This window comes from Carassius auratus, chromosome 13 (genome assembly GCF_003368295.1).
Source record: "Carassius auratus strain Wakin chromosome 13, ASM336829v1, whole genome shotgun sequence".
NCBI classification, from domain to species: Eukaryota; Metazoa; Chordata; class Actinopteri; order Cypriniformes; family Cyprinidae; genus Carassius; species Carassius auratus.
Genome location: NC_039255.1, coordinates 8,561,909 through 8,576,246, shown reverse-complemented (window position 1 = coordinate 8,576,246; position 14,338 = coordinate 8,561,909). Strand labels below are relative to the sequence as shown.

Genomic DNA, 14,338 nt, shown 5'->3' with positions numbered 1-14,338 from the left:
CATAATAATTGCTTTAACAAATGACATGGACTCACAAAAAGATATCAGATCTTGCAGAAGATCTGAAAAAAAATGAAGAGAAAGAAATGTAGGCAGTTGAAATGTATCTCTGAACAGTTGACATCTGATGAAAAGAAAGCACTGTACCCCTAGTGGTGTACATCGACTCGATGGGATTCTTTTTCCCATTTACAGAAAGGAAAAGGGCATCAATTTCCTGAAGTGGTGGCGTAATACAAGCCACAAATAGTGAATTAATGTGAAAATAGCAGAAAAGGGAGGTAAGATCATCTTCATGCAACACGTTACAGATAAAGGTATGGTACAGGTATGAACCCTGAAGACTGGCACTCTATTTGGCGAACTATTTCCTGAATTGATTTCACAGTTTATTCCCTGCACAACCCATGCCTTTAAATATGCATTCAAAGGCCCCATTATGAAGCATTTGCTGAATATTACCTTTAAATAGTGAATGGTTAAAATATATATAAAAAATAAAATGAAAAAGAATTACGTTTTGCAATTCAAGAGGATTTATACATCAGATTTGCATGAACTTTGCAAATATTCAGTATACAGTCACAAAGCAGCAGAATATGATTGTCAGCACTATTTCAGAGTGCTAAATACAGTTACATTCACCAGGGTTCTGCACCATTCAGAACTGATCTGAAGAAGCCTCTTCAATTACAATTCAACTGAAGGAATTTGAACCGAAGTGGAAGACAGGATACAGAATTGCAATTCAAAGTTGAATGTAGAGAAGCAGAATTACAACAAATTGAAATTCAAATAAATTCAAATACATAACAATAGACAGACAGACACATATAACAACAGACAGCTATGATAGATTTAACAGATATATCAATATAATGACAGAGAGACAGACAGACAGACAGACAGACAGACAGACAGACAGACAGACAGACAGACAGACAGACAGACAGACAGACAGACAGACAGACAGACAGACAGACAGACAGACAGACAGACAGACAGACAGACAGACAGACAGATAGATAGATAGATAGATAGATAGATAGATAGATAGATAGATAGATAGATAGATAGATAGATAGATAGATCAACAAGAGAGCTGTATCTATGGTTGCAAATTACCTCATTTTTATCTTTTGTATTCATTTTAAGTCCAGAAGCTCTGCACAAGGACACACCTGACTGACTTTGGCCTTTACTTATTCGAGAGGACATGAAAAGATGCAGTGGAGAGCGAGCAGAGAAGCAAACGCCTAGTCTAATTTTCCAGAGATGTAGATTTAAATGTGCAGAGGTGGACACCTCAGTGCCTCCTCAACAGTTGGATCTGATTATCTTTCAGACTCAAAAGCATTTCTGGTATCCGTGTATGAAAGTTCAAAAACCTTCAAGTTAAAATGGAGGAAAAGCTTTCAGTTGTTAAGTAGTCTTGACATTTAAAAAAAAACCCGTGGCTTGCTAGCAGACTCCTGGCTGGATGATAGGAAGCCTTTAAGATCAAGATACCGGATGTATCTAGGGACTTTTAGGGATGCTTTTCCATTTAACCTTGTATTGTGTAGCCAAACCTTAAGGTAGAGGCTGTCCACTCTAAAGAACACTACATTAAATAGAAATGCTGCCCGAGGACTTGGCCCAAGGCCATCTGAACAAATACATATTTTTCCTTTAATTGCATAACCTAAGAGGTTTATCTCCAGGGATGTCTTGGATGGGGGCTTCAGCTGCAATCCATCTGGGTTTACCATCCCACTCCCAATCATCAAAATCCCTGCCACGAGGCACATGCACTATGATGTGCCTCTCAGAAATTGGGCCGGGCATTAATGGCAGGCAGAGCGGGGCGACATTTGAATCCTTCCTGTGTATGCTTTGGCCTGAGCTCTCATCTCAGCAGGTTCAAGGACCTTGCGCCATGCACAGCTGCCCACTTCAATAAATGCACAATCTGTCAGTGCTCGCTGCTGTTGGGCGCCACCAGCGACTTGCACTTTCCATTAGTGATCGTGCTGAAACATGCACGAAGAACAGAGAGCAAGCCAAAAAACACATTTATGCTCATACAGGGTCTCATTTACGAACAACTGTGCAGAGTTCTTTCTTAATAGTGCAAAAAAAAAAAAAGTTAAAGTGTTCAATTCACACAAGAGCAGGTGTCTATATAAATACAAATATGTATTATCATTAATAATATGATTATTATATAATTACAATATTTACTATTTATCTATCTATCGCAGGTTTATACATAAATATAAATATAAAAATAAATAAAAATAAAAATATAACCTATAAATATGCATTATTGTTGTAATTATAATTTTTTATTATTTTTATTTTATAAAACATTTACTATATAATTATAACATAACTAAAATGCCAAGAGATACTCTAAAAATACTAGGCTTCATTATATATATATATATATATATATATATATATATATATATATATATATATATAAAAATTAAAATGTATGGCTGTCTGCAAACATGCATGGAAATGTGTAATTTTTCTAGGATTTATGAAGTTCATATGTTTCAGGGTTTGAAAGCTGTCACACGATTACAATGTAAAGTGTTGTCATACACAAAAGCACAAACCCATCTTCTGCTCAACACATGACACAGCACTGCAGCGTTTGATTAAAACTGAGCAGCTGTAACAAGCAAAAAACTCTTGAAGGGGCTGTTGAGCAGGTCATTGGATGTTGAGAGGGATTCATGTTGGAATTCGTATTCGACTCCTCTAATTAAACACAGAATTTTTCTGCACCTGACATCATGCTTGATTAGCAAGTTTGACAAAGGGATCACACTGCAATAAAACAATTACAATCAAGTCTGTAGAGCCCAACTGTTTCAGAAGAAAGCAATCTCTTCCTCCTTTAGGACAAGTTTGTGGTGATCGCCACACACTAGGGAGGGATAAAGTTAGGGCTGTAATTATTCCGTTTGCACAGACATGGGCGGACAGGGATCTCAGATTCTGCTTTGTAAAGAAGCCTTTGAGGCTCTGACCTGCCAGTCTCCTCAAATGTATTGGATTCGGCTTTGCTGTGATAGATGGAGCTTGATCTCCACCTACAGGCTGCTGGGAACTCTCTTCTGCACATGATGCAGAGATGGGGAGGAGGCGCAATCAATGCGACTAATTCAAGAACTGCAGCAGAACGAAAATGCCACCAAGAGGAAGGAAAAAAAGCAGCAGGATGATTCAGTTTGAAGGCACTGCAGTTCTGTCTGTGGTGAAAACAATCTACATACGTTAATCGCAGTATAATGACCTGAGAGCAAGAGACTGCGGGAGCAGCTTGCACAATACTGCTATTGATTCAGGACAATCTATTAATTACCGTTAGATTTCACTGCAGCAGGTGATTTTAATGCAAATACCCAATGCTCAGATGGTTGAGTGTTAATGGTGGATGGTGGAAAAGCAGCGTGCCGCATCTTTTTCCGAGAACAAAAGCACTTTTCCTCGGATGAGCTCTTGAGAGGTGTTGACACCACACTTTTGCAATTGATTAAAATTCCTTCTTATTCCTCCTCCTGCTTGGCTTGCGTTTTTCTGGATGAGACATTTGTTCTTCTCTCTGTCCATCCCCATGAGCACAACGGGATGAGCTCGAGAGCAAACGAAAAGAAAGTCAAACATTTGTCATCAGGAATACAAAAGCAAACATTAAATCACTGCCGAATAAACCCGTGTTCCCGATGACTGTAGCATGCTGGAAATAAAAAGAAGGAAACTGAAAAGCGCACACAAGTCACTCCATGCAAGAAATACCATTTGTGTCCACATTTAACAAAGTGCAAAACTGGCTATTGTGTACTATACAAGGCTTAAACATATAAATTCAAAATGTATTTCAGACTTATTATTTTATTTATTTTTATTTTTTTAAGGAGCATATGGAAAGAAAAATAGCAAAACTGTAAATGATTTTCCCTATTCATGTTTAAGTGTGAATAATAATTATTTAATACTGTTTAGTATATTTAATATATTTTTTTAATTCAATTTGTTTAATATGTTTTGTTATATATACATACATATATAGAAAACCAAAGAAAACTATATATTAACTATATATTACTATTTTGTACATGTACGTGTGTGTGTATACAGTTATAAAGAAAATGTAATTATTAAAGAAAAATTACTTAAATTATTATTTTTAATATTAGATTATTTATCTGCCAGTGAATGCTGGCTTCCTCCATCACACCGCATATTTACCTGAAAATATAGAAATACTGAACTGTCATAAATAGGATCATTAAACAGAAATGACAAGTTTCCACGAGCCATGTTCAAGAGATGACATTTGGCTGATAGAACTCATCAAGAATTCCATATTCATCATTTTTTCCGCATATTGATGTATTTTCATATTGATGTCTTTTTTATTCTTATCTTAAGATTGGACAAACCAATTTAGAAGAACTTAAAGATATTGTTTTTATGTGTTTTAGATAAAAATATTTAAGAATACATCTTACAGAAACGTTCCCTGTTCCAACACCTGTTCCATGAATGACTCAGACATATACAGCACCTATTCACAGGCATAACTCATCTACTCAAACCCTCTCCACACAAAGGTCTTCAAAGCCAACGCCTACGTATTTGCACCCTATATCCATTTTTCTAGTGAACAGATCGTTCTGCAGCTGAGGCTGTGTTAGTCATAATCACACACGTCATCAGACGGCCGTCTCTCCCCATCCTCAATCTTCTTAAGAAACTCAAAGTCCCCCGTATCTCATTTTTCATCACTCTATCCCACCTCCACGCATGATGCCTCAACAGAGGACCACCCGACACAACAGGATGGCGTTTCTTTTCAAATTTCATTTTCTTCTAGAAGTACACATGCAGCATCCCCGGTATCTCTTTGAGCAGAGTCAGCATGGTACAACCCCTGATCTTCCAGAAAACCCAGAAATAAAGCAATCAGACTTTTTTGTGAAAAAAACAAAAGTAGGGATGCGACACAAGAAACAAGAAAGCATGAGGAGAACATCATAAGAATAGTGTCAAACAACACGAGATGTGGAAGTCGTGCGTTTAAAAATAGAGTCTGAGGAATTTGTCTGTGGAATTTGTCTTTAGAAAGCACAGTTTATCAACTTTCATTTTGGAATTCATAATCTCACTGTAGAATCACATCTCTCTGTTTTATGGATTTAAAAAAAAAAAAAAACAATATACCACCAGCAGGAAATTACTTTGTTTTATATTAATTATTTAATTGATCTTCAGAAACTTTACATTTTATAATCAATGCATTGTAGTGAAGATTTTTGCACAAGAGACATGGTTATGTTTCCAGCTTCTCTGTGCTCAGGTCATTTTAAACCACTAAAGTAAAACGGTTTCGGCCCAAGGATGCATTCTTAATGAATGCCCCTTGTCTCATTGTGTTCTGAAAGAAACGTGTTCTGAAAGAAACAAAAATTGATGTTTTTTTATTCTTAATGACTTTCTTAAAAATACTACTTTTCTCTGCATCTCACTTTTCTGTTTTCCTGACATCACCAAGGTCGTGCTTATGAAACACATTATTTTAAAAGTACAGTGACTTTCTTTCTTCGGAGGAACACAAAACAACATATTTTGAAGAATGTTTTCAAGTCTGTGGTATCAACAAATATATATATTTTTTTAAATCTGCAAAAGAAAGAAAGTCACACATATTTGGAACAACATGAAGGTGAGTAAAAATAACAGAACCATCCCTTTAAACAACTAGAAAAGGAAAAGGTAGTTACTATGCAGTTACTAAAGAATTAATTGAACATTGATTGTGTGGTTCTGATTGCTTATCGGACCAAGTCAAGTCTCAAGAAAAACACCTAGAGAAGGAACACCACACCACTACTCATAAAGTCAAATAATTTGAGATGTTTTTAACATAAATATACAGGCCGAGTCAAACATCAATCCTAATTCTTATGGATAGGGCTCCTAAGTATGAGCCTTAAACCTAAATAAGTACCATTCATAATATACTTTTTTTATGCCATTAATAATTTGTACTTTCACACTGAATATTCTATTTCCCTCTGAAATGCTGCAGTAAATGCACTGCATGTAAATGCTTCACGTTATCTACAAACAGCATATTTTCCCTGCATTATGATCTGCCACAAATCACAAAAGTTTGGTTGTCAAAGAATATCTTATAGACTTCATCGAATCAATTTGGAGCATAAAATCATATTTTGTTTTGTTCTTGGAGAACCGGGGCCGACAGCTGGACAGGGGATTTGCGACGTGTCTACCTGCAGTCACTGTTAATCTTCTGATGCTTTTCTGACTGTGGAAGAGAGGGGTTTTGATTGGCTAGTACATTTGGCGCTGCTCAACAGATGCCACGCAGCTCTACTACTGACGGCCTGTTCCACGCAGCATCTGTTTGCAAACTCTAATAATAATCAAGCAACTGTGTCAAAACTTAATTTTATGTTACCTTGTTCCAGCATTACTAAAAAATATAATTTAAAGTGGAAGCAATGGAGGACTCTGTTAAAGCGTGCATGCTTTCACTGAGACATGTTTAATGCTATGAAGTCATAAAGAGAGGATGCAGTTCCAAAAAGCTGAGTTCAACCATGTTTATGAGCCCTTCCGACCTTGTTCAAGGAGAAGGTCACGTACTAATTTGTTTTGTTTTTTTTAAATACACGTAGACAAGAGATTTATTCAGCCGAAAACTGCACTCATTTTAGCTCAATTTGACCAAGACGGTTCCACACAAATAAAATCATCCTGCGACTGAACTGCCAGCTTTTTGTAGGCCAATGTCATATTGTGCACGCACCATAATTTATAACCCGAGTGAATGGACATTAACGATGAGCTGCGGACTGGACTGTGCTGCCTCCCACAATGAAACTCAAACAATAAGGGCCGATGATGAAGGAATATGAATGGAACATTTTCTAAAATGCAAGGTAAGAACATTTTATTTACTGCACCAAAACAGTGTCATTTGGTACTTACTGTAGTAGCCGTACAAAACAGTGTCTTCGATCTGCTGCCTGGTCTCATTGCTTGCTGCCCATTCCTGGATTCACAAAAAAAAAAAAAAAAACAATGTCTGAAAAATATGACAGACAAATCATGATATTTCTTTAATATATTTTAGATTATAGGGCTGTCAATTGAGTAATAAAAATATTTTAATCAAATTAATCACATCACTGTTGATTCATTTAGCACACAATAATAAATAACATTAATTAATAATATATAAAATTAACATAAACTCACATATACATGTATACATATACATATAAACATATATATACACACACACACACATATATATATATATACACACACACATACACACACACATATATATATAAGCTTATGATCATTTTATAATTTTATATCATTGAAAACATTACTGTGGCAGACATAAAAAGCACTTTTTTTATCAATAAATTGTTCTTTATTGCCATATCATTAAACAGGTGTTTTATGAATATCAGGTGGCATGATTAATTCAATATTGTAAATGACTAATACTGCATTAATATGTTAATATATATAAGATACACAGTGCAATACAATATAATATGCAGGATTTGTATCTCATGTAAGGATAAAACATGGCCAACAAATATTCTGTTTTATACAGTGAGGTAAAACATGATTTTTATGACAGGACTTCAAATGGTGCCATGGGACAGTGGTGATACAAAGAAGTGGCTCTCCAGGTGCAGTGTGTTTTTTATTCCCAGTGTGTCAAAAATCCCATCAAAAACGTGACCTGACACTTTGATGACTCACAGGTTCTCGGAGTAGATCCAAATGCCAGAGAATTGCTGTCTGCCTTGCCGCAGTAAATCACTCTCTCTCTTCCTTTCTCTCGGTCTCGATGAACTCCATCGCACATTCATAACTCACCGTTTCATCATGCCAAAAGAGCAAACCCATAATTGCTACACCAGCACTAGAAAAACATAATTCCATTGTTGGATACTTGCTGTCAGCCTTTATGAATCTAACAAGGTCCAGAGATAATCAGATATTTCACAAATATATGTTGACCTATGAATTTCAATGAAATTGCCAATTACCTGTGATTATTGGAGAATCCTTTCATATCAAACTCGCAAAGAGAAATTTTTAGCTGTAATAGCTAACATTTTTTAAGATTTGATTAATTTTCCAGTTTCCATGTAATTAACAATTTTAAACTTCCCTGATATTCCAAGTTGTCCACAACCATGGGCACTCTTAAAATGGAATTATTATTTTTGCTCCTCATGGCATTTCTGTTAATATCTAAAATAAATAAATACAATGTAAGGTAGTATATGTGCTTATTTATATAAGAGCTTTACATGTTTTTGAAGTCTTTTACACAAGGCTGAATTCATTTGATTAAAAAAAATACAGTAAAAACAGTAATTTTGTGAAATATCACTATGATACAAAATAAACACTATTTCAGGATTTTTTGATGAATTGAAAGTTCCAAAAACAGCATTTTTATATATATATATTTTTTTTTTTGTCATAAAAAATATTTTTATTGTAATTTTTTGATCAATTTAATGCATCCTTGCAGAATAAATAAATACACTTCTATCTTAATTATTTACAATCTTATTTTATATCAAATCTTATTTATTTACAATAAAGCCTTTAAAATAAATGTTAAGTCCAGTATGCATACTGGCTATTTAAAAAATAAGGGATGGGGGTGGACTGGAGAGGACAGGATCTCACTACAACACAGTAAACAAAACTGACATTTTTTAAGCGTCCAAATATTTCTTGAGGCCTCTGTAGGTGCCACAAATCTGTCTCCTAGTGTAAGCAGATCAGCTTTGTGGGTTTCCAAAGAACACCTACAGAATAACAAAGATCTGTAGAATAAAACAAGCCTGATTTAACAACAATTTATCAAGAAAACTCTAGCACTGCTACAAGTTTAGCAGAGAGACTGCATCCTCATTAGCCAAACCCAGGCCTGTCAATCATTGCTGTAATCTCTTTAGGGCAGAGAAACAGAAATAAACCTACAGAGTCCTACGTGCACAGGCTGCATTAAGAAGATGTTTAGTCGGGAAGGTTCCTCTGCCCATTAAGCCAGCTTACTCGACTGGAGGAGAGATACATTTGATCGTCACATCAGAAAAACGGATTACCGGAAGGCCGGAGCCAAGGAGATCGCTGCCATAATCTTACATGTTTATCCAAGACTTGATGGCTCCTTCCATCTCAACCTCCTACAACAAAAAGCACCTGTCTGCCTGATTTATTATGCGACGTGAATCACAGCGGCTTCAGAACGATTATCAAGCGACATTTTCCCACCCATTTGGGTGAGCGTTTTTCATCAGAATCTGCTGTAAGCTTCCTAGAACAGTTAGAATAAATACCTTTCTACACTCTGTAACAAGGGCAAATGAGTCTTATACAAGTCGACAGCAAAACTTCACATTTCTGGGATATTCTTGGGCCTTCATAGCTCAGGTATGGGGGCAGAATGTTTGCTTATTTTATAGAATATAAATAGACTGTGAGCCGCAAATAAATGTAAAGAGATTCACCAAAGTTAAACACATTCAACAAATAAAGAATGAAATCCACAAATATATATTAAAGGAGTTTCACAAAAAATGAATGGGAAATTTCCTGTTGTAACAACTGTGAATATCTGAGGATACTTTTTTATTTGAAAATCTTGTATTTATTTGTTAATTTGTGAAACTCCTGTATATATTAAATAAATATTTTTGTGAATTTATTTAATATTTGTGACATTTATACGTGACTCAAAATCGATTGAATTATCTAATATGCAACAATTCTAACTCCATACTTCTATGTAAATCTGTTGATCACTTCGATCAATAAAAACAACCCTACTCAACAACCCACACAATTTGAGATATTATTTATGTTCGTTACACAAATGAAGTTTAATCCTTGTAAAACTCTATGTAAGCAATAGTTCACCTTAGTAAACGCAAATCACAAAAATTTAGATTTATACATCATCTGATGTATTGATATATGTATTGTTTATTAGGATCGCACAATATTTGGCCGAGATAGAACTATTTGAAAATCTGGAATCTGAGGGTGCAAAAAAATCTAAATACTGAGAAAAACACCTTTAAAGTTGTCCAAATGAATTCTTAGCAATGCATATTACTAATCAAAAATTAAGTTTTGATATATTTATGGTAGGAAATGTACAAAAAAAAAAAAAATTCTTCATGGAACATTATCTTTACTTAGTATGCTAATGTTTTTTTTGCATAAAAGAAAAATCTGACCAATACAATGTTTTTTTTTTTTTTTTTTTTTGTTTTTTGGCTATTGCTCAAAATATACCACAGCAACTTAAGACACAAATTTTAAAACTTGAAATAGTCAACCCTGGGAAAGTCTATACTGTACATAAATAGAATCCTAGGCTTTATCCTAGGCATTGCACATCTTCATATTATCAAGAACCATCAAGTTTTTCCTGAATGGACTTTTCAGACTATAATGAATGAAAAAGATTGAAATGCTTCATTCCAATTTACGTGATAATAAAACCTCTGTGTACTGTATAGTGCTGATATTTTCAATACATTAGACAACAGCACTCTATGACTCAAGATTGAAAGATCAAATGTTTTGAGGAAGTGTGTTACAGAAAGATCAGCCGCTTCACCAGAGATCTTGATTAACCCGATAGAGTCACTGAGAATCTCTTTAGGTTAACCTCCTCCGCCTAGTCTGATGATCTCTGATATGAACAAGCAAGTCCGTCTTCTTCAGAACACTTCAAAACCCTCAACTTCCCATTAACGAAATGAAACCAGTAATGAATCTCGTCTAATTCTGATAAAGTAATATCTGGTCCTGACCTTTTTTTAACAATCCTAGGGCTGCTCATTATCTCAAATGAAAACCAGGCCAGCACTGTCTGTCAATCTCAATTTATTCTGAACATTACAAACACTTGAGCAGTGATTTACACTGCCTGGTGAATATACTGCCGGTGTGTATGTATTTATTTTTAGATCAACCCTTTCGGCGGACAACTGTTGATAGTCAAAACATGTTTGACTGTTAAACAATGGAAATAACCTCATGTCTGGCCCACATCTATTCCACATTCCATGTGTTTTGCAAAGGCATCCATAAGTTTACGGTGCTGTAATGTAATGTAATCAAATACAAACACTGGAATTAAAAGTCTCTGGCCCTTGCTCTCCAATTAAAGGGACAGTTCACCCAAAAATGAAAATAGGGTAGTATATGTAAAATAGTGTACAATACATTTCTTGAACCTCAAGATGTTGTAAAGTCTTATGAGTTTCAATTTCTGAGGGATCTTTCAGAGAATATATTATGCAGAGGTGCTTTTCCTATAGAAGAAAGTGAAAGGCAGACTCTGTTGTGATTCGGATTTGAAAAATGCATCTTTAAAAAAAAAAAAGTCCATATAAAGCCATATTACAGAATTCTTTGAGATCCATCATAGCTAGAATATCTCATCTGAACACATTTCCAAATTGCTATTGCAACAATATTAGAACTAATATGTTGCCGAAAGTATTATGTTGCCAAAGTTTAAATATGTGGAAGTGCAAATTAGATTTGAGAGCTACAGAAAAAGTCGGCCTGATATAAAGCTGTTGTTTGACTTCAGAAGACTTGCAAAAGTTGTCTTAATTACTTTTGAGGGTACTTTTTTCCATTTTACAACTTGACAGGCTCGGGTCATAATGTGCTTTCATTGTACGCAAGGAGAAACCGAGTTACACAGAAGTTCTAAGTGAAGCACTCATTAAAGATCTCATGTCAGAGGAGGTAATTCTATCCTTAATTATTCATTATCCGTAAGGAAGAATGCTGGGGCCGTGGGTTCATTAATTATGCCATTCAGTTGCCATAGTAACCACTAGATCATTTGAGTCTCAAGCGTAAAAGAACGATGTGCTCAATTCAGTTTGTGAACTCAAATCTGAAGTACTGAACTCTCTTCTTATTGCATTTGATTGAATAATGGGAGGTTTTAGAAAGGAAATGCCACTGTATCCACAAGTGGTGACAATAAACTACTAATAGCAATAACATCCATGCCAGACATCCAAATCACTTATTGTACAGAGCTCTCATTTCATATGATTACTTTGTTTTGAACAATAAAACTAAATTAAAAATGAATGAGAACATGGATAATGGAGCTACAGAGCTAGAGTTGTCATTAAACCACATCTCTGTACAGGATTCTGGTTACCTTGTAAGTGCCATTGGGGTATTTCATGAAGGACACTAGGAAGATGTCAACAGGAAGAAGAGCCGACGTGATGAGCGCAATGGCCAGAGCGCATATCGCAGTGATGGTGGAGATCACCTCGCTCTCCTGCCGGCTCTGATATTTCCGAATATAGACCCAGCAGAAAGCAACGATGACCTGAAGATACAAGGGAACAATATGCATCAAAATAATCCATTTAAATTAATGTTATGCACAATACCACTAGTCTCATGATTTTTGAGCCTAAAGGCTAATGGTTAAATGCTTGAAATAAGTTTTGTAGACAAATATCAATTCCGTCTTTGTTCAGATGTATTTACTATTTATTTGTTTGTTTATTAATTATTTAATTATTTTTTTTAACATAAGAGTTTGACCAGAGTCCAGGTAAGGACATCAGCTAGGCATACATTTATCATTTATTTATCATTTATTAAACTCACATACATAGATTTTATGGTTTAACCGGCCTAAATCTCTCTGGTGTCAAACCGATGAGTGTTATAACAGACAGCTGGCCTTCCCATAACACAAACTCACTTTATAGGCCATGCAAGCCTTACAAGTGCTATTTAGATAACTCAAAATGTGATTTAATATTGCACTTCTGGCCTAGCAGGCAATAGCTCCTCTCTAAGAACAAAGAAAAAGGCCTACAGAATTAGAAGCCTCTGAGACAGCTGTCTCTGGAAAGCATTATGTACAGTACTTCATTGAAAAAAAAAAAACACTAATAGAGTTCAACTTTAAAAAGAAACTATTCCAAACACAACCCTTTATAAGCTCTCAGGACACAGCTAAAATTAGCTTGTGATTACAAGATGCTGTTTTCAGACAAGATCAATTAAGAACCCTATGCGTATTTGATTTTGTTTGAATTGCTGGTCAGATAATGACCCAACGCTCTGCATTTAAATCAGGATGCACCGAATCAATTATATAACAGGAAATACTGCTCTCTTTGCACTTGATAAACTTGAGAAGGATGCACTTTAATTAGAAAATGAAGTCTCTGGCAGCACTTTAATTAAACGCCTCGACCAGGTAGAATAAAACAGATTATAATTAATAGAGCGGTGTGTTTGTACCACTAAATGGTATTGCAAAAACAATACAATTTCCTGAACATTGCCCCCTTCAGCCATTGGTCACCAAACAGATAGTCGCCTCAAACAAAGAAAACTATGAAGTAATAGTACCCATAAACAGTAATAGTAAGCATGCAGTTAAGGACATACAGTTAAATAATACATTAAAAATATGGTAGGTAAAATCGTTTTAATATTAATAACACATATACTTGTACTTGAATATAAACTGCACTATATTATAGAAATTGGAGGAGGTAGTAAAACAGTTCCATTCGTCTATTTTTAGAAACATCGATTTCTAGTAAAACAGTTCAGTGTGACAACTTAGTAAAAATCTGCAAATATACTGTAGCTGCAAACATAAACAGGTTTATGATATGGCGTATATAATCATAATAGTTAGATCTATTCACTTATGTGTTGTATGTACCAGGATAAGATACACATCGACCAGGATAATACGTGACAGAATACACGCGGAAATCCCGCGTTCAACAACGTAATACTAGTAAATACACGTTATAATGGGTACTTCATATATCTCACCAGTAAAACAATCGTGAAAATAGACCATCCGAGCACAGATTCGGAGAGTAATGCGACTGGGGTCGCCATGACTGCTTCACTTCCTGCAACACGGCTGACGCTCGCCATGTGACCGGCGACGTCACACTACACACGGGCGCCTTTTTCTTTTTCTTTTTTTTTTTTTAATTAATTATATCTCGATTATATAATTTAGTATTATAAACTAAACACTTTAGAGCACTTTGTAAATGTTAATTTCAAATATTAGTCAGATTTAAGACAGATTTAATTTTATTATTTATGTTATTCTTATTAAATTGTTATTTCTTTACTGTTTTAATTCTAAATGTACACAATTGTTAAATTGTAACTGAATTTGAACTTTTGAAATGGTTAATTTTAGTATTTTTGTTTCATTACCTTC

General features: G+C 35.0%; 1 pseudogene; it reads right to left on the bottom strand.

Annotated features, from left to right (window-relative positions):
- Positions 1-14,037, bottom strand: part of LOC113112524 (probable lysosomal cobalamin transporter) — a 67,830-nt pseudogene extending 53,793 nt beyond the window's left edge.
- Positions 14,038-14,338: the final 301 nt, after the last annotated feature.